Source organism: Notechis scutatus, chromosome 1 (genome assembly GCF_049901735.1).
Source record: "Notechis scutatus isolate UNSWTSFEM ecotype Mainland chromosome 1, rNotScu1.2, whole genome shotgun sequence".
Taxonomy (NCBI): domain Eukaryota; kingdom Metazoa; phylum Chordata; class Lepidosauria; order Squamata; family Elapidae; genus Notechis; species Notechis scutatus.
In genome coordinates, this window is record NC_142009.1 from 236,446,784 (window position 1) to 236,468,834 (window position 22,051).

General features: G+C 39.1%; 1 protein-coding gene across 9 annotated transcripts in view; it reads right to left on the bottom strand.

The window, feature by feature from the left end:
• The window catches only part of SLC25A22 (solute carrier family 25 member 22), a 75,722-nt gene extending 53,952 nt beyond the window's left edge, over window positions 1–21,770 (bottom strand). Inside the window, exons 1-2 of one of the 9 annotated variants that reach the window (XM_087950803.1) lie at window positions 21,411–21,770; window positions 14,370–14,443 (exon numbers count right to left, since the gene is read on the bottom strand). The gene's annotated coding sequence lies outside the window, so the exon portion shown is untranslated. Of the gene's footprint in view, window positions 1–613; window positions 935–1,498; window positions 1,700–11,419; window positions 11,492–14,369; window positions 14,444–20,692; window positions 20,779–21,410 lie in introns of those variants that run through there. The other 8 variants (XM_087950801.1, XM_087950810.1, XM_087950809.1 and 5 more) reach the window with 8 other exon arrangements.
• Window positions 21,771–22,051: the final 281 nt, after the last annotated feature.

A 22,051-nucleotide genomic window follows, 5' to 3' on the forward strand; every position in this document is an offset into this window, starting at 1 on the left:
GCTGTAACTGTAACTGTGTGCTGCTGTGACTAACTGTGATTACTGACTGTGAGTGCCTGTGACTGAACTGTTATTGTTTGCTACTGTTTGCTGATTTACTGCGTAATTCTACTGAATATCCAGCGTTTGTTTCTCTGGAGAGTGAAACCGGAGGAGGAGAAGATATCTTTATCGGCTGATAAAGATATTGCAAGGACTCTTAACTTGGACTATACTAGTGAGTCTTAATGGATGGAAATACTGTGAATGACTTAATGGACTGAATGACAATGCTTAAACTCTAACTGGATTAAAAACTATTTAAACTACAAACAGTGTTTGTGTTCAGTGTGTGTATACTCTGGGGCCCTTCCGCTCTCCTTTGGTTGCCTGGTTTGACTACTGCTGCAATACTCTTCTAGGGGTTAATTCCCAAACCCCTAACAATTTTGAACTGGGTATGTTTGATATTGTATTTTTTTTCTCTGCAGCCTGTATTTTTTTTTCTCTGTAACCTAAATCATTTTGATTGTTGCAGCAAAGAAATATGTTTAACAAATTAACAAATAAATCTAAATTGTATTCATATACAGTTTAAACATTTGAAAGGTAACTTTTTCCAGCATTAAAATACCATAATCAGTTACTTCCCTCTGCTGAAGTTCATGTCCTAAGGAAGAAAAATCTTCTGACAGTAACTTCCCTTGTTGTGATTCAATTATAAAACTCTTTGTCTTCTAGAAGTCACTGGCAATATCCCAGAAGAGATCCACGATGACAGCTATATTTATCTTAAACTAGTCCATTTATAAGCTTTAATCCAGTGAATTGTCCAATTAAGCTCCTGTGGTATTAACTGTACAGCACATTTTAATTCACAATGGACTAGAGGTATTTTGTGCTTTTTTACAGCATTACAATCAGAGACCAGTACATTCCAAGCTCAATCTGATTTAGACAAACTTCACTTTTAATCAGTAAACCACCAGGCAAATCCTTTATCTCTAGTTCATGTTTAACTTCTTGGCTCTTTTGATTTAGAATACATGTCCCAATGCCTCATTTCAGCAGTCTTCTGCAAGAAGACGACTCTTTGACTAAGATATCTCTTTCAGTTTCCACCCTTCTCCTTGGGAGAGACAATACTGAGAAAAAGAAGCGAAAAAGTAGGTCAAAAGTAGAATTATCCGAAAAAGAGAGGACAGAGGGAAATAGTATCTTGGCCTATTTTCAGCTCCACTCATTTCTTGCATTGTTCCTTCTTTTCTCACAACCAGTTAGCTCTGCTGCTTTTCATGCAAAAAAGTTTGCTCATCCCTGAGTTTAGATGTAATCCCACTTCTCCAACATTTATCCCAATCATCCCATCTCTCTGCAAATGTCCTTAAGTGGCCTTAACTGTCTCCTAATATCAGTCAGAAAGGAATTGCAACTCAATGACTCAAGAATCTACAGCTGCTCTACCCATTCCTATTTAGGCTTGCTGCTCTCTTTTGTTTCCACACATTACTTTTCCTACTTCTCAGTTCTAGAAAGGAGCTCCTTCACATTCTTCAGTTTTCACAGAGCAGGAAAATAAATCTGCATGCAGAACTTTCTGAGATAACATATTAGTGACTAAACTTTGCCCCCCTTTTATTATAGAAAGGATAATACTTTTATCAAAGAAACATAGTCCATTTTGTTACAGCATTCATTTGGAAATCCCATGGCAAATGCTTTGAGTACAAATACTGAAGATCTTTTAAAAACCTGAAGCAAATTACCAAGTTCAAGGTCTCTTTTCTAGATTTGATCAAACACCCTATTTTTTTACACTAAACTGAGGGGGAGTTTATCTCAGCAGATGGCAGCACCTGACCAATGTCTAGTTAGCATTTGAATGGGTGACTGCCAAAAATGTTTTCAAAAATATCAGATCCATTCTCTGTTGTTTTGTTAGAAAGCCAGACAACATAGGTTTTGCTTAACAAAACCAACAGAGTTTGAACATGACTGGTTGCTGCTTAAATCTAGAGAATATCGGATAAGAGTATACAAAATGGAATGAAATAGCCTTCCTAGAAGTAGAAGTCCAAATAGTAGATTTGGGAATTTGTATATAGTTACAAACACTGTAGGATGGAGTGAGCTCCCATCTTTGCCCCAGCTCCTGCCAACCTAGCAGTTCAAATGCATGCAAATACAAGTAGATAGATACCACTTTGGTGGGAAAGTGACAGCATTCTGTGCACCTCAGCATACAGTCATACTGGCCATATGACCACAGAAATGTGTTTGGACAATGTCAGTTCTCTCAGTTAAGAAATGAAGATGAGCATTGCCTCCTAGAGTTGGACTCAATTGGACAGGAAAAACCTTTACCTATTTATGAACTACAAAATATTTCATTCAATTGTGGTATCCTAAATTCATTCTATTCTGGGAATATGTCATTACACAAATTAACTAATACAGCCTTTCCATTTTATTTATTCATTTATTTGTATTCTACCTACATTATTTTTATAAATAACTCAAGGCAGCTAACATATCCAACACACCCTCCTCCTATTTTCTGCACAACAACCCTGTGGACTGAGAAAGAGTGACTGGTTCAAAGTTACCCAACTGACTTTCATGACCAAGGCAGGACCTGAATTCATGGTCTCCAGCTTTCTAGGTTAGTGCCTTAATCACTAGACCAAAGGTCTGCAACCATAAACACTCAAAGAGCCATTTGGACGCATTTCCCACAGAAAAGAAAAAACTGGGTCCAGGAGCCACAAAACCTGGGGAGCCGTGGGTTGCCGACACTTGCACTAGACCAAACTGGCTCTCTGGTGGTTTTCCTCATTTTTTTTTAATCTGTTTTTTTTCCAGATCTTCACAGCCTACATGGAAACTGATGTCTAGACAGGAAAGGTGGACCCTTCTCTGCAATTCTTCATATTGTCCTTCAAAAATATACACTTATAATGCCAGTTATTAAATGAACTAAAGACCAAATGTTACCTGAGATATAAAAATGAGTTGCTTACTATTTATGGACCATTATAGCAAAATATGGTTATCCTTCTCTGAAACTGTTAGGAACTTTTCTTTTAAAAAGTACTGTATCTTTATATATGTGTGATTTTCCCATGTTTGTATTTAATTAAAGGCTATTTTTAAAGAATGCAAAGCAGACAGCAATATGTTAACTACAGCATAATTAAATCCAAGGCAAATATCTTTTTCTGCTTCCTTGCCTCTCACACATTCAGCAACAAGAAAAACAGATCAGAAAGTTGAATTATATCCTAAATAAATAGCAAGAGGCAGAATCTAGAAAAGAGTTACTAAAATAACACATTACTGATTCCCTGCCTGAGAGAGAAGTTAGTATGATAATCATACAAAAGATATATCACTAGTGCCACCCTCAAGTACCAGTGAACAACCTGGAAACACAGGGAGAAGTTGCAAGCATCAAATGTGATTTTTTTTCCATAGAACATTAAAATAATCAAATTATTGCAGTATAAGTACACGGTAATTTCATTGGTTTAAAGGCAATGATAGGAAACTAGGTTGCTTTGCCAAAATCTTCAATAGGCCTTTCTTCCATGCTTGTCCTGATTCTTTTACGATCAAGCAGAGGGACTGAAGTTCAAGACTGAGGTGTCCAGTGGATGAGGGGAGATATCACACCAATGTTGTTGCACCAGTGACAATTGGTGTGCATGTACCTAATTTGCACAGTCAGAGTGAGGATGTTACAATTTGAATCAGATACTCAGATTCCTATGGCTCTCAGCATTTGGTAACACATCTTTTCAATAACACTGGAATTACCAGCAACAACAGGCAGTGTATCAGTACTTCAGTGACATTTGGACAATGTGACGAAAGGAGACATTAGAACTTATTCAGAACACCAGCCACCATATTTGGCATTCTATGCAGAGATCACAAAGGACAATAATATTAGTCCTCGGCTTACAATCACAATTGACCCCCAAATTTCTGTTGCTAAGCGAGACATTTGTTAAGTGAGTTTTGCCCCATTTTTTGACCTTTGTTTCCATAATGCTTAAGTGAATCACTAGAGTTGTTAAATTAGTAACATGGTTGTTAAGTAAATCTGGCTTCCCCATTGATTTGTCAGAAGGTCACAAAAGGTGATCACATGATTCCAGGACACTGCAACCATTATAAATAAGAGTCAATCACCAAAAATCTGAATTTTGATCATGTGACTACCACAGGTGGTGGGAAAAACAGTCATGTCGCCTTTTTTCAGTGCCATTGGAACTCTGAATGGTCAGTAAATGAACTGTTGTAAATTGAGGACTATCTGTATAATCTAGGAGTCTGTGGGTTTTTCAATAAATACCCATTCCAAGTTGCTACTGTTGAACTTGAGCTTCAGCACTTCCACTATATCCCCCATTTGCTTTATTGTGGAAGTAAACAATATTATCATATTGATAATTCTTTATATTAGACCTAGACCAATGCAAGACCTCTCCCAGCAGCTTCATGTAGAATATAAAACAAGATAGACAGAAACCCTAGCTTTGGAGTATATTACATGATGGAACATCTGTGGGGATGACATTTCTCACCTGTGACCATTGACTGGACTATGTCTCAGTGCCTCCTAATCTAGCAGGCAGTCCAGACCTATACTGGGGTCAACAGTATCAAAAGCCACTAAGATGTGTAACAAAATGAGAATGCCCACCACTCTTTCATCCAAGTTCTGCCAAAACTCATCCAGGGAGGCAACCAATACAGTTTAAATTTTAACCCCCTGGCCTGAATCCTGACTTTTATGCGTTTAGAGCATCTCTACTTCTTCCAAGATTCTCTGTATCTGGTGCCTTACCACATTCTTCTTAAATGCCCCTACAAAAAGAAGCTTGGTCATCAAATGTCCAGCATATGCAGATCCAAAGCAACAGAATAGAAATGTATCTTAGTTGCAGTACAAGTCACATCTGCTCCAAAATAAAAGCCAGGTCAATGTATCCCCAGATCAGGCCCATAAATACCTGGGAGAAACTCACGGTTATCACTGTGATCATGAATTCTTGAGCCACTTCCAACCTTAGAAGGCAAGATTAAAATTATCCAGGACTAATTTAATAATTCCTTAGTTAAACATTCTGTTGAATACCTGGGGAATATTATGTTAGAGACATGTAACTTCCTGTCTGTTATATTATTACTTGGAGCAATAATTAGTCAGATTAATAAGCAGGAAACTACCAGATAATTGCATAACTTCTCCTCAAAATAATACAACTTCTCCCTAAACTGAAACGAAATTCAATCATTTGCTGATCAGAGCTGCTCCTGATTCATAGTTCAGTCCCTCAACACAATCTTGTAAAATATTAAACAAAATTGAGTTTGCCAGAAATACAAATTTACACTTTCCAAAAATGTTGAGATAATTTTGAGAAGTAGGAAACCAAGTTATAGATAAGGCTACGTTGTCCAGAAGGTAGCATTAAGACATTTAGAAAGGAGAATTGTCAGCTGTCTCTGAAAGAGGAAATATGGTGAAACAGGTGCTATCCAATGTACTACAACCAGCACTTTTTCTCTTGCTGCCCAAAAGAGTAATAAAGCTGCTGTTTTAGTTTGACAATTGAGGGGAAAAGATTCAGGCAATATTTTATCAAAGCATATACTTTTATGGCCCAGAAGCCACTAGTGAAGCCCAAGATATCCTTATACTCTCTATACAAATTATGAACCATCTTCAAAAAAGGGACAAAGAGATGATTTTATCAGACAAGAGAGCTGATTCAGCATCAGCCTTTTTTTTCCAGATTTCCTTTAAATAGTAACATAAGAATCAGAGAGAATGAAAGGGAAGGGGGAGTGCACTGGAGCAGAGAAGACAAAATTTAAAGTCTGCAATGTGGTGGTACTTGCAGGGAGATTTCAACTAGTAAAGAAAAGGGATGGTGTTAAAAGTAGGAGGTTATGGGATAGTATATATCCACAATTGTAAGCATCCAAACAAAATTAGTGTGTTTGTGAGAGAGGGAGGGAGGGAGGGGGAGAGAGAGAGAGAGAATGTGAATAATTGGAAATAGCTCCTGAATATCAGCTGGGAAGAATGTTTGATCATCCAACTATTAACTAAATGTAAAGATTTATTAATAGACTTGTTGTGTTCTTCAAAGTATTAAATTGTCAACCATGTAAGGAAGAACGTAAAGAGCCAGATTCAGACTTCTCTGTAAACTACTGTATATTATAAAGATTTGGTCCCAGTGAAGCTCAAGAACTGGGGTCAGGCTCCTGAATCTGGGAAAGGACATTAGAAAAAATATGGGGACTGAAAGGGTAAAAAGATAATGAAAAAAACAGTTTCCACCAATGTTATTGTCTATATTCAAATCAGATTAAACCTACAGATAGGAAGGACAAGTGATTTTCACTGGATGAATCACAGAAAATGTTTGCATTAGTATTTCTACAAATGGTAAAAATTGCTACATTTATTTTCAAGCAAAACCAAATATTGTATTAAGGAGTTACTGAAACAGCTTTTGCCTACTTTCAAAGAAAACAAATATGCTTATTGTGAAATCTGTGAGAAATCTATACGTACAGGAATTCTAAATATTCAGGAAACCTTGCAAGGAACAGCCCTACGCATATGCTGTTCTACCTGTATAGGTTCAAGATAATTCTCTGCTCTCTTAGCTTTCTCCTCTTTGGATCTATTGTCTGCATAGATTTGATCTCACTGGAGCCTGACCAGGATATGAATCTATGCTTTCAAGCCCCAAACCTCCTGCTACTTGTTTTCTGTACAGTATATCCATGAAAAAAATCTTTTCTAGTCGACTAGCTGTATAAATCCATTTATCTAGCTGCCTAGAAACCTCTGTCTTGAACAACTGCATGATCTACCTAGCATATATGAGAGTTTCTAAAATGGAAGGTCGCAGTCCCATTAAAGCTACTGATAAAACAATACAATCATTTTGTAAATCAATTTTGGCTCACAGGTTTCCTAAGTTTACATTACCCATTACAGCTGCCAAATGGTCCAAACAAGCACTTAACTCCATTAAAGAAATATCCTCCTTTAATTACCCTTGTTTTTTAAAAAAATAATGCAATGTGAGTTTCTTAAAAGAAGTTAACAGCAAACCAATTTTACTGCCAAGCAAACTGCTTAGGTATATGTTCATGAAGTCATCAGGTGGCAAGGTCAATTGAATAGAGACTCTACATTGTCGGCTAATAAAGGGAAAATAATTTACACATTTATTCCTAGACCTAGTCCTAGAGCAAGGCTGTCAAACTCCTGGCCCAAGGGTATGGCTGGCCACACCCATGCCCTGTTTAGCAAAGGGTGAAAAAGTCCCAAAATGTCACATGATGTCGTGAGTTTGACACCCATCCTAGAGGATACTCAAAATTATAGAAATTTGAGGAATGCCATCCTGCAGAAAGTAGTCTGATGAGCAAACAATTCTGGCATCCATAGTAGTGAGAAGAAAGCTGTAATGAAAAAAAGACTGTTCTGGTTATTCTTTAAAAAGCTAAGTATATATTTATGATACACTAATCTCCAGTAATTATTTACCTAGCCATTTTTAAGATAACAAGAGCTGTACTTAGGGTATAGATAGCTAAGATGTGGCACATATACGAAACAGAATTAGGTGGATATGGAAACCCGGCCATAGGATAGGCCCAACCTGTGCTTTCCATCTCTCCAATGCTATATTAAGGTCTATTTCTGGAATGCCATTTCAGGTAACCTGTTCGTGACTCATTACAAAATTCAAAGACTGAATTTTCAAGGGGACTGCCTTTTTTAAAGCCCTGCATTTCTTGTACTTTTTTTCTCCATTTAATCTGGCAAAATAGTTGCTTCTGGTACAGCCACTCATAATCACAGCTGATTACTGACATATTGTCCAAATTAGATTATCTACTGCTGATTTAGATCTTTCAGAAGGCAATTAAGGTAAGGACTACCAAGACTAGCAATGCCGGAGACTTTCATATTCTTTGTAGAAAGAGTTTGTGAAATTATGTCACAATGCAAAGACCTATAAAAAGGAAAGATATGGTTTTATGAGTCTCTCAAAGAAATCCAGTTTGTTCTACAATAAACTTGAAAAACTGCAACCTCTCAATCCACTTCATGTTGGACACGGTATGATTTTCAGGATAACATCTAAGAAGTGAATATTCACGTTCTGCTATTTACTTTGGATAAACTGCTCTGCCTCCACATTATTTCTCTAGATAAGGAAAAAAATGCCATTTGTCCCATTCTGCAATTCATAAGAATCTAAAGCAAAATGCAAAACTAGCCTTCAATTTTGGCCCGCTGATAACAGAAAGATTAACCATCAACAACGGCAAACAAACTTTTAAAAAACCCAGTCATGTGTAACAATAATCTACAGCTCGCTCTTGGGTAATATAAGAGAAATTTGAAATCATGAGGTCAGAAGGTGCTGATACACCAAGAACAAAGGAAATGTACTTTGCATTGCAAAATCTTGCCACAGTTGGGGGCAAGGACAGGTTACAGTTGTAACATACAACTGTATAGCCAGAGACCTGCTGAATTAGTAGTTGGATTTGTCAACCACAGAAATTACATTTATCCAGTTGTGGGATTGTCCAATGAAGGCCCTCTCCAACTATCTTGGGAAATTTCACTCATTTGCTCTCCCCAGAGTAAATGAGAAGAGACCAGGTGACTAAGAAACCTGAACTGTTTTGCTTTCCATTACTCTACAAGAGAGCTGGCAAAAGCTAAGCAGTTAATTGGATGCACAAAGTATCCAGGAGGCAAGCAGTCTCGAAGCAACCGTCAACACAACACAATAATAAATCCCTCAGTCCATTGGTATACTGCATCTACATCAGGCTGTCCATAACCATATCTAAATCAGAATATTGTCTTGTAACAATATAAACAAAATTCTTTTTCATATTTAATAATATGTGTGCAAATCCCTAATTAATTTTTGTACCTACTCAGGAAGAGCAGCCACCAGACTTGGTAGTTTCCTGTAGTTTCTTAACCAAACCTGATAAGATTGGGAACTAAAATATTCACACACATAGATCCTTATTGGGTTGTCAATTTTGTTGGTTTGAATCACCAACAAAGGCTGGAGTTGGGGAAGGTTAACAATGAATACTTTTATATGTGGTATGTTTAAAAAGGCTTGCATGGACAAAACATTTATCAGGAAACATGTTCCTTTCTTAACAGAGGTGTAGCATGTCCATTGCTTGTTTTAATGAAGAAGGAACACTGAAACATACAATTGGAAACAATGTAGCCCTAGCTCCCAGTTAAAGGGAACAAAAGGGCTTAATTTAAAATATGCACATTCACCTGGGAAAATGTGAAAGCAGCCAGCTACCTCAGAAAAGGAGAAATCAAAAGGTGGGATTTAAACAGAAACGTCTTTTATCTATTTATAAATGATCAAAGGTAATTAATTGATGAAATACTGAAGAGTTAAACTAGGCTGCTAATTAGGCTGGCTCATTTGGCAGAATGCAGTTATTCAGGCTGAAGGCTACTGTTTGTGGCAGTAACATAGGTAAGGGAAGAGAGACATAAAGAGGAATTGATGTCTGAATGCTGAAAACAAGAATGATTAAAATGTTGGTTAAGGGATGAGCCTTCAAGCAGCAAGATATCTTGATTCAGGCTTGCAAATTTAATACTGATTTAACACACAGACTGAAGAACAGTAAGTGTCTGTGTGTCACCAATTATTCAGATGCCAATGTACTGGGTTTTAAAAATAGATAAAACACCTTATTCTGTGGGCAAAAAGAACACAGGCACCGTCTATGTTTTAACACAAACATCAAGCAACTTTAAAAGCAACTGTTAAAAAAAAACCTTGCAAAGAAACCGAGGAGAGGAGAAATGGATCAGCCTGTTTCTGTCCATTACTTAGTGGAAATACAGCACAGCCAAGCCATGGCAGCATCCTGTGGATTTGAAAAGTTTCTATTCATTCCCATTAGTGAATAGCAACATACAGGTCTTGCTCAAAGTTGGCTATTTCACTGGAAAAAGAGAGATTTCAAAGCTCTGCTTAGGAGAAATATCCTCTGGATTGGCAGCAACATTTTCTAGCAGCCTCAGAGAATTGTTTCCTAGAACAACATTACCAAGTGAATCTCTTCTCAAGCTTTGGAGAATTTGCAAAAAAAATAAAAATAAAAATTGTGGTATCAAATCTTAAGTGTTTTTTAACGTATTTTTCAGATTTGAAATATATATATATATATATATATATATATATATATATATATATATATATATATATATATATATATATATATATATATATATATATATATCCATCACACTAACGAAAATCTTCACTTGCCGCAGAAATTTCTTGGAGGAAACGTGAATGGCGTTTCCTGAATATTTGCTCAGACCAACCTTGTTTCTTGCCAATACAGAAACCAAAGATTTAGTACCTGGAATCCTAGCTGGCTTGTAGGTCTGTCATTTCCCTCAACTCTATTGTCAAGGTTTTAATTCCAATAGTAAGAAAGTCAGTTCGGTGTAGTAGATAAGGCACCAGGCTAGAATGCAGAAGACTGTGAGTTCTAATCCTGCCTTAGAAACAAAGCCAACTGGGTGACCTTTGGCCAGTCATTTTACTCTCGGCCCCAGGAAGAAGGCAGGTAGTTTCCAGGAATTAAGACTAGCTCAAAGCCACTGACTCCATAAAAAAGTGCCCATACAAACCTGTAGTAGAACAGCAAACCCCTCCCCCCCCCGCCCGAGATTCTCATTGTACCTACCCTTATAATGTTCACAAAGTCTCAGAAGCTCTGGCTAATCCCCCAGGTTTTGGGCTAGGATGAGTGCTGAGCTCTAATAGAATTTTAACTATTTGAGGAATTGCCATTTTTGGACATACACAGTTCGCATCTCTTACTGCTTTACTATTCTGTTTACAGCTGTATTCCAACTGAGCGTTATGAACTTAGGCAGCCTTATAAATCCAATAAATAATAAATCTTCATATACAGTTTACTATGATGTTCACCTCTAGCTTGACAGTAGCATCTCCCTCTATGGTGAATCTTATAGACTCAAGAAGATAGAAGTCATTAATTTTGATAGAACCACAGCCAAACTCTAAGTAGCAGGGGAAAGAAAACTTTAGTTAATCGCATTTTTTTGTGTGTGAAGAGTATGCTTGCCCATTCTTGGCACTACCATGTACCATCTTCAGATGGAAAATGAATGCCAAATAAAACAAGCATATAAAATATTTCTCTCTCTCTCTCTCTCTCTCTCTCTCTCTCTCACACACACACACACACACACACACACACACACACACACACACACACAATAAATGGCAATTCATCTCTAGGTGTGAAGGCCAGTTTTCAAGCATCATCCATTTCCCGTTTCACAGATGCTTACCCATGAGGTTCCTTTCTTCAGGCGAGAGCTTCTGCCTCATTGAATATGTTCATACTATCCTGTTCTGTGAATAGCAAACAAAGGCTAATGGAACAGGGTGAAGGACTGATATGTTGCTGGATGTTCTCTGGCAACTCTGAATTAGGCAACCCATTTGCAAACACTGCTCAGGGGACCTTGAGAAATCTTTATGTCTTTCATCCTGAATACTGTACCCTGGAAGCCAAAGGAACACTACTGCTATCCAAATATTCTCAGTTGTTATAGGAGCTATAATCAAATCTAATTAATGAATAAGAATACAGAAGGAAGATTACTCTCAAGACTAAAGTGCCACCAGGGATAGGGGAAAGTGATTGGTGCCCAGCAGTTAACTGTGTAAAGCTTAATTTCTGTAATTGCAAAAGCCTGTTTCTTGTGAATGAGGGAAGTTTTGCTCTGTGGCAATTTATGCAAGCAAAAGTGAAGATGGTGAGTAACCCTGCCTCTGTGTTTTTCACACCGAGGGAAATTGCCTTTCAACAAGACTCTGCTTATTAGCAGCCCCAAGTCATGAGAAATGAAAATAAGCTATTATTTTTCTATTCTGCCCAACAAAATTCCCTATGAAACACAAAGGTGAGCCTATTCCTACACAAGCAAGCCACTGATTTTTAGAAGAATTTCGTATGAATTATTGAGAATCAATTCCTCTCAGAGGAACTGAGTAGCAATTCGATACCTCAGTGAGCTTTTAAAAATTGAGTCGTTTTTAAACTTTTTGGTTTTCTGCTCCTAGATTAAGAGTTGATGCAAAGCACATAGAATAGCTGATTGACAGGAGGCTCTAGACATACATCACAAGGTTAGGCACCTACTACTGTGCTAGCATGTTGAAGTATCTTTTTTTTTTGCTGTCACTTAAACAGCAGTAAATAGTGTCTATGTTCAGTCTGTTTAAATCCCTACTGAAGATTTCAGGTCATATCACAAAATGCAAATTGAACTTCATTAATTAAAATACCATTTAAATATCCCCCTCTGATCAATTGTTATTTAGTCTGCAAAACATAAAATTACCATGCAATTAATCTATTTTGCTACTTCTGACACTTTAAATGCTCCCTAGCAGAAAGCTAATGGTTTGGAGTCCTTCAGTCTGAAAATTTGAGTTTACCTGCAGAATGCCAAGAATAAACACTCTTAAATCTGCTTGGGTTAGCATTTCCTCTCAATGCAACATGTAAAAGAGATATACCGTTCTGAAAAAACCCCTTCTCTCTTTTCTTGAAACCATGAGTACAAGTCAGGATTTATAGATATGACATTCCTGGCGTCCTTGAGGTAGCCTTAAAAATGCTTTTGCAGAATCAGATTCTGTCCAACCAGGTGGTGGAGCAGCTGATTTGGCTGATCTCAAAATGCTAAGCAGAACTGAATCACTTCTGAGTGTTGTTTCCCAAAAACACCTCAGGGACATGTTCATGAAGTCAGCAAGAATCAAGACCCAGTTGCAGGAGACTCTAATAGCTTTTTCTCTCCCCTTAAAACAGCTGGGTATCACTGCTATATGCACACAACAAAACAGCTTTATTTGGGAAGCTTTCAAGGGGACACATGACCCTGCCTTGACTAAGTCTTAATGTGACAGGTTTTGCAAATCCAGCCACTGAAACTAGTAAATCATGGCAGTATTGTGTGCAAATCCAGCAGTTACGGAGATATTGCTAGAACAGAGGTCTCCAAACTTGGCAACTTTAAGACTTGTGGACTTCAACTCCCAGAATTCTGGGGCAGAAAAGTGGGCCTGCATCCTCCATGTGAAGCCCATCAGAATCAGGCCTTCTCAATAATGGTCCCTGTATTATGAAATACTGTCTTCCTGGAGGTGTGATCTCCTTCCATTCAGGAAGGAGCCCTCAAAACAGTTCTTTGGCTGGCATTGCCAAATCCAGGAACCTTCATATTCCAGAACAACCACATGCAAGCAAACTGTCATATGCAAGCTTAAAAAGAGTTAACTCTCCCAACTTCCCCAAAAGTAAATCTAGGGCATTTATTGAAAATTTGTGAAAGTCATATGCTTCTCTGGGGGGAAAAAACAGGAGGGAACTTTTTTCCCATTATACACTATTGACTTATAGGAGTTTCAGTATGATCCCTGAAACATGAAAATATTTAAAAGTAGTAGAGATAGGAGCTTGCTTAAAAGTGGGGAAATGGAAGTAGCCATAAACCATGAACACTTTCAGAGTCATCTTTAGCTCTGATCTTAGTTTCTGGGTTCTAAATGGTTATCTATTAGTTTACCACTTCCCAGAAATATGTTTTATATCCACTCAATTTTAGAATGACAAACATGCAATCTTATTTCATATTCATAGACATGAGATGCTTTGGGAAGTCTACTAGAGAAGAATCATGTTGAATTATAACAAACTAAGCATTTTGAAACACCCTTCTCAGTTTGCTGCCCTTATTGGCCCTCAACAATGGGACAGATTGAGAGAAAGCTAAGAAAGAAATAGGAGGGAAAATTGATATAAGCCATATGGATCATCTAGCAGCTTATCTCATGAACACCATCTCAACCCACATCACAAGAAACCTGAAAAGAAGCATTTCAATTTGTGAGATTTCACCCCGTGGTGGGATTCAAAAACTTTTACCACCGGTTCGGTGGGTGTGGCTTAGTGGGTGCGCTTTGTGTACATGCACACCAGTGGTAGAATTCAATTTTTTTTACTACTGGTTCTGTGGGTGTGGCTTGGTGAGTATGGCAGGGAAAGGATACTGTAAAATCTCCAGTCAGAAGTGGTATTTGCTGGTTCTCCAAACTACTCAAAATGTCTGCTACTGGGTCTCCAGAACTGGTCAGAACCTGCTGAATGCCACCTCTAGTGCATACACTTTGCATGCGCACATGCACCAAACATGCACTTTGTGCAGGCGCAGAGACGTTCCAACTCACCTCCTGCAAGCCTGCACTCTCCCCAGTTGCTTCAGCAGCTGCCGCGCATCACTCTTCTGTGCCGCGCAAAGCAGCTGCGCTTCAAAAACAGAAGATATAGGTGAGTATGGGAGCCCGTTGGGCAGGTGGGCCCAACAGCACAGTGGCAGAGGGAACCGGTTCAGTCTCTGCTGCTCATCACCGCTACCAGCTGGGAAGAACTGGGCCAAACCAGTAGCTAACCACCACTGGCTTCACCTTAAATAAATTCATTATAACTGAAGGTGTGAAATTACTGTTAAGAGTTCCCAAAATTCTGTATTTATCCCAGAGTTGCATTGCAGATACCATCCTGAAGTCTGGATAATTTGTGGGACAACAGCTTGAATAAGGCCTATTACTTTTTCAGCAGCATGGCATTAACATCACACATGGAAAGATACATATATAGCAGGGGTGTTAAACTTGCAGCCCATGGGCTGGATGTGTCATGCGCTGGCCACAACAACTAATGGTTTAGTGAAGGGGGGAAAAGTTGCAATACATCATGTGATGACATGTTGTCATGAGTTTGACACCCCTGATAATCAAAAAGGAAGGAAAATAAAAAAGGCAGACACATAAAAAATGGATTCATCATTGTAGGAAGAGAAATATAACAGACTGGGAAGAATGTAGTTTTAAATCTAGTCTTCCTTTTTCCAAATAAGGAAAATTATGAGTTATCAATCCCTGTCATTCCATACATCGAATTCTATATTCTCTCTTCTGGCATATCACCAGCTGCATCCCCCAAACATGCTGTTAATGTAAGATAATTCTAGCTGCTGCATTCACATGTCACGTACAAATACATCTTTGAGATTATTATGATTTAAAAAAACTGCCCAAAGAACAGGATTAGCCCTGCTATCAAATACAACATTTCAGAGCCACATTATATAACTTGATCATGGTTCAGTTTCTTTGTATATAACTAAAGCCTTTACGGAATAGAAGGTGCTGAACAGACCAAAACTGCATTGCAGAGAAAAAACAATACATGATCCTGCAGCTCAATGCAATCCATGCACCGCACACACTAATCTCTGCATATACTGTGCAACCATCTTTGTCTTGAGCCTTTTTGAATCAATGGGCAATTCGTACAAGTTGATACAGATACTGTCCAAACCAGCTTTAGTGGAGGATGCAGCAGTCTCAAAGATAGCAGTAAAACCAGTAACTTGCCCAAGAATTGGCACATTTAGATAGAGATGGTATCTGAATTACAAAACACAAAGCTGCTCTTTGTTCTTACCTGTTAGGATTTCAGCAATCGCCCTAATTAAATCATGATTCTCCAGCCAAACTTCTAAAAACTTTAAAGGATTTATTAGAGGCGACATACTAGCGCTGCCTTGTATGAAGCCAACTTTTAAAGGACATTTTTTCAACTCTCATCCTAGATTCTCAACTTCCATTTTTCATCCCATACTCTTATCCCATAAGATGTATCAACCTCAACATAACAATCTTATATATCTTCAACATCTCTTTCTCTGCACCACCACTATTGAATACACATACATGTTTTCCTTTCTACATACTCAAAATAAGATGTGGTTTTTTTCCTGCCCTAAGTCACTTGTAATTAGTTTCCAGCCATACTTCTAAACACCTTGCTGACTTTCTAGTCTTCTCCCAAACAGATGATGGTGGCTGGGGAGAGAAGTTCTCCCCTTCATTTCTTCCTGGATAGCTAGGACACAATACTTGAACAGGCCAACAGGTGGGCCAAAATGGGAAAAACTGGAAGGAAAAAGAAGAAAAATGAGGATGGACTTAATTGCAGCAGTGATTCTTCTTTCCCCCTTTTGTCTGTCCACATTACCATTCTTTTATATTCTTTGTATCTTCATCAGGCCTTGAAGAGCTGGTCTCGCCCACAAGCACTGGGGCAGAAGGAACTCAACAAGGTAGTATGCTAATGTGTGGGAGAGTATTCCCCCAGGGGGCCAGGAATTTTTATTATAGTTGTTTATTGTTAAGTGTTTTTATTGTTTGTGAGTCATCCAGGGCTGTAGTTCATAATATGGGTGGCTACACAAATCCTTAAATAAATCCGATTCTCATTCAGCCACTCCTGATGCATCATTGCAGTGTACTGTGAGAAGAAACCCGCTCATCAATTTGTACAAACACAGGCTCCTTCGTTCACAATGGAGGTGGAGATCAGTTTCTAAGAATAAGCACAGTGAAACCCTTCAAGTATTAAGACTACAAAATAAAGGTTTCAAGACAATAAATGGCTTGGTTGGTCTACCCATATACGCCAACGAAACAGCACTTCCTGTCACAAGGAAAGTAAAATGCTAATACAAAATAGTCAAGTTGCCTAAAATATTTCCTCCTTCTCAAACAGCAGGTCTTAACAGTGCAACATAAAAAGGAAGTATGAGAAATTAGAGATCTAAGAATCAGCATTTTCTATTGGAAAAATAATGTGGTACGGTGGTAAATCAGACAGTGTTTACAGTAGCTCCTGTTCAGCCTCCCTCAGAACTGCCTACACTCCCTCAGTATATCTACCTACAATCTCCTTATGAGGTTTAGTTGCCTCCTTCATGGTCTATTCTTTTCACTTAATATTTAGAAATACTGTAACTGGTTATATGAAGTACAATCCAAAAGGGAAATTCTACACGTACAATCAGAGAATTGGAGAATATAAATCTGAAGTTAGAGAATAAGCAATGTTATTTCTGAAGACGACGGATGGTGCAATATGGAAACTTTCTCATAAAATTCCCCTTAGAAATATATAAAGAATAATATAGACCAAAGTACAAGCCCAAATTTTAAATCTAGCCCTGCTAGTTTTTTTTATTCAGATTCCCTAATCTAAAACCCTGTAAACACCTTTCTATTCTCTCAGAACTTCAGCTTGTCCTTTTCAAGGTGCACATTTTTTTTGGGCTTGTTTGGCATTAACTGCCAAATAGCTCAATATAAAAAAAAACAGGGTTAAGTAAGCCATGGCTGAATGTGCTATGTGAACCTATTCATATGCTGCAGATAATACTAGCACCCAACAAACACTTTTAATATGATCGTTCCTTGAAGCCTATTTCTGTTAATATATGTGGCATTTTATTTGATTTTTAATAAATATTTAACAGTTCTGCCATGCAATGTATGCAGGGCACCAAACTTAATTTGTTCTCTGCATTTGTGATCTGTTTTCTCAGTTATTAGCTTTCATTTGTTGCTCAAATATTCCCCCTCTGCTTGGCTTCCTTGAAAATGAAACATTGTGCAACACTCAGCAAAACTAGAGTATATAGTGGAAACCAACACAATTTAGGCAGAACACATTACTTCTGCATTATCTGACTTTTAAAAGGTTTAGAAAACCAATTTTTCCACTAGCAAGCACAACACTTCAAAATAGAAAAATCAATGGAATACATAAATGCGAACCTTGCTTTCTGAAATACTAAAGGTGACAATGAATCTTAGCCTAAGTTAGTAAATTAACAACTATCCTATCAAACATTAAATACTGTTCTGTAACCTTTAGAACAGTTTCCCAACCTTGGCCACTTGAAGACGTGTGGACTTCAATACCCAGAATTCCTCAGCCATCATGAAGAACTGTTTTAAAGCATGCTATGTATTTCTTTGTTCTATAAGTATGTCTGGAGCCAGTCATTAACATTTTAAAAGAATCTCGGTTATGCAGTTGCATGGAAAATTGATTATATTCTTGAACAAATCATACATCTAGGCATATTCTAAAATCCAATTCCTTTATTCACTGGGTCACATCATTTGAGGGATTTATGGAACTATAATAAGGAAGAAGGTAACCTCACTTGGGGGGATTATTATATTGTAAGGCTGGTGCTATGGCAGAGAAGCCCTGCCTCCTAGAATCAGCCAAGTGTAAGTCCTTGGCAGATGGCACCTGAAACATATACCCTGTGTGGGTGAATGTAATTGGGGACAGCTGGCTCCTCAGATAACTGGTTCTATGTATGATGTTCATATACTATCAGCTGCAATTCAGGAAAAACTTCGTAGGTGGTTTTTTTTAATTGGTTGACAAGTAGATGACAGTCAGCAATCACAGATAAGACCGAAGTGTTCAATTTGAAATCTGGAAATAAGAAAAATGATGTGGCTCAAAAACCAAAAGAAGAATCTCAAAACTAAGAATATGTGCTAATGTGATAATACAACAAGTTCTGGAGATGAAGTAGAAAGAAACACCTGGTTTGAAATTGCTGATAGATCAATGACAAATCAATCATTACTTCAATCTAATTCAGCTCACTGGGTTGCTAGAAAGGGATTTTTTGTTTTATTTTAGGGATGAATATTCTCATAATGTCGAAGATGTCATTATTTTCTCCTTTTGAACAATGCTATTAGGAACTTGCTGTGTGCTTTGCAAAAATAAACTGGAAAGGAAACGTATTAAGCTAGAAAAATCAAGTTAGTATCTGATTGTTCACCGAGAGAAATCAGGAACTTTATGTGCATTTCATCACTTCATTTCTATGAGGTACTTAGGGCAAGGATGTAAGATAACCTTGAATAACCTTGTTCAAAGAGCATTAACTAAGAGTACTAACCTGCCATCTTCTACAAAATTTACCACTACCTCATGGCTGCACAGCTGTCATGTAGTTGGTTGCCAACATTTTGTGTTAGATCCTAAACCAGTAGATGTCACAATAAAGAGCAGATGATCAAGGAGATGTTATTATACATCTGAACAGACAACACCAATAAAAGCAAAAAGAAAATGCAGAGGAGCAAAATGCCAAAACTGACCCTTTGGGTAAGCACAGGTGTTAGTTAGGAATTCAACAGATTACGAAAGATCTGAAATAAAACAAAAAAAAGAAAAGTGCCAATTTTATACAAGGACTTCAGAATGCCCAGTCTCCAAGATGGACTAAAAAGCATGGTGCCTTTGACTCCAGTTCAACTAAGGGTGCTTTATACGGATGTATTGATGCAGATTTCTTGGCAACAATACAGAAGACTTCTGAGATCCCTCCCCACATTTCTTTGACTAGCCTATAACTTTGGACATTCCAGGATGCCTCTCTCCAAGTACAGACCAGGAATTGATCTGTGAAGATCAACTAGAGCCTGATTTCTATTGAGGCCATGATGCACTATTAAGATCAGAATAATGTATACACCGAACACTAAAGTTCAGCTAGCCAAGACAATCTGACTGCCGTGCTCCAGTCTTGCATCCTCCAGATGTACTGAAACTGTGATTTCATAAGTTCCCAACTCACAACCCTTTCATTCTGATAATGTAATCAGGGACAATATCTAAGTCTGTTCTGTAAAGAGAACGTTAAATGGAAAGAAAGCTAAGTGAGTACTAAATCCAAAGGTGTATGAGCAAATTTGACACACTAATCTGCTCACTGGCTACACTATGTACTGCCTATATCTTGCTGTTTCTAATATGAAGACATAAATGAATAAGCAAGCTGTTTTATCAGACCAGGCAAGACTGCAGTTTCCATGTTAATGTGAGAAGAGGGGGGTGGGGAGAACATACTATGTTTTCTTCCAAGATAGTGGAGAGTACATCAAAAGGGAGAAGATTAAAGGATAGATTACTTCTGTAAGCAGGACACATTGTAAACTTTTTAGCTGGTCAGTTTTGGCAAAGCTCCACTATAGAAAACGCCAGTCTTTTATTTTAAAATGTGTCATCTTAAAAGTGTCATTCAGGCAGTTTCAAATACCCTGTAGTGTGATGTCTACAGGTGTTTGGTAGAAAAAAAGGTTGGTAGAGAAATATCCGTTTTTTTAAATGGGCTTAAATTCAGTTACCTTTTCTCCATCACTAAAGGCTTCAGGATTAGTGAATGCATATTTAAACTAAACTCCACCCCTGAAAGGTTTAAACAGGGACAAGCAAGAGTCCTGCTATCAAAGGACATATAACACATTTTAGATTGTGGCTAGATAACTAAGAAGCTATCTCTGTGAAGTCCCAGGACAGCTTAAGCTCCAAACTTATATGTTCCCTTGGCAGTAAGCCCCACTGAACTTTGGATACAGTGCTGAGTAAATGCTACAACCAGACTTTCAATCACTGCAGGATGAAGCAGCAGAAACTGGCAAGGTTTTTATACCCCCTACCCATTTCAGCCTCCATGTTTCTCCTCCTCCTCCTCCATCACCAAGCACTTTTTGATGTTCTTTTCTGTCCACATCTCCCAATGGAAAACATAAAAAAAAAAAAAATCTGGCAAAGCCACAAATATAAATTAGCATGGAAAGTAGCCCTTCAAATATGGGGCCAACTACAGTACAACTCTTACTATTTATCCTCTTTCTGGTTGGGAATGATGAGGTGGCAGAGCAATTTAGTGGGAGGCCACCAGCTGGGAGAAGACTGGAGGAATAGCACCAGCAGCAGCAGGATAATATTCTTAGGAAGCCAAGGAAACTCCCGGCTTCCTATGGTTTGGGGGCAAAGCCGAGCCCCATTCAAACTTTCCAGTTTCTCCAAGGAAGCCGCGCATTTGCTGACAAGGAAGGGAGGGTGTAGTAAAGGACAGAGACCCTGCCGGCCTCCAGGGCAAGGATGGGCATGATGCAACAGATACGGTGGGAGGAGGGGATCTCTCCGGCGGAGTTCCGACAGAATACGCCCTTCCTCACGCCGTTCGGGATTAACTGGGCAGTTCATCGCGGGCACCAGCCTTCAATCCGGCCGCTTCATCCCGCAAGTCTGCAGGAGGGAAGAGGACGCGAGCGAGAAATGTGGGTGGGCGAGCCCCGCCGGCTTGCAAGTCAACGCGCTGCAACGGGCGCAGGAAGGGGGGCTGCAACCAACCCCTTCCTGCGCTCGGAAACCGCGACTACCCTGTAGACCGGATCGGAGGAACAATTTCGGGCACTCGGCCACCCGTCCTTGCGCCGAACGTGGGAACTCTGCACATAACGCCGAGCCTGCCCAGGAAAGCCCATCTGCATCAACGAGCAAACCAGAAAGGAAGGGGGTGGGTGGGAGAGAAAGGCGGCAGCAACACTCACCGAGCGACCGAGCCGTTGCGGTCCCTTGCTTCTTGCCCGCCTCTGCCTTGAAACTCCCGAGAAACCGCCAGTCCTCCGGCTTAGCTGCCTCTTGGCTTCCCCTCCCTCCACTCCGGCTTTTCCTTCAAGTGGTACAGACCAGGATGTCCGTGGAGGTTTCTTTCCCCCCCTCCCCTCTCTCTTTCAGCTCCAGCTCAAGCGCCGCCTTTGGTGGCTGGCGGGAATCGCAGCGCCTTTTGCTGATGGTTCTCCCGGTTTACTCACGAAAGTTCGCGCGCCTCAGAGAGCTCGCGTGAAGCCGACCGCGTCAGAGCTCGCCCTCGCCGCGCTCACACGCCTCTCTTTGCTCCGGCTCCCGTCACGGCACGCGCCTCCTGAGGTGAGGTCAGAGGCGGCTCCCTGCCCACCCAGCGCACAATGCATCCAGGCGGAAAAAGTAGTCGAGCTCTAATAAAGGAAGCGTAGCAATCCGGCCCTTGGCTAGCTCTGGCTAGAGATTGAGATATCTATCTATATCTATATGGGGGGGTTTGTATCTATACATACATACGGACGTACTGAAAAAAAAATATCATGCAAATCAATCATGCAAGAGCCACATGAGAGTGAAGTCCCTTTGCAATTGACAGATAGTTCTGCGG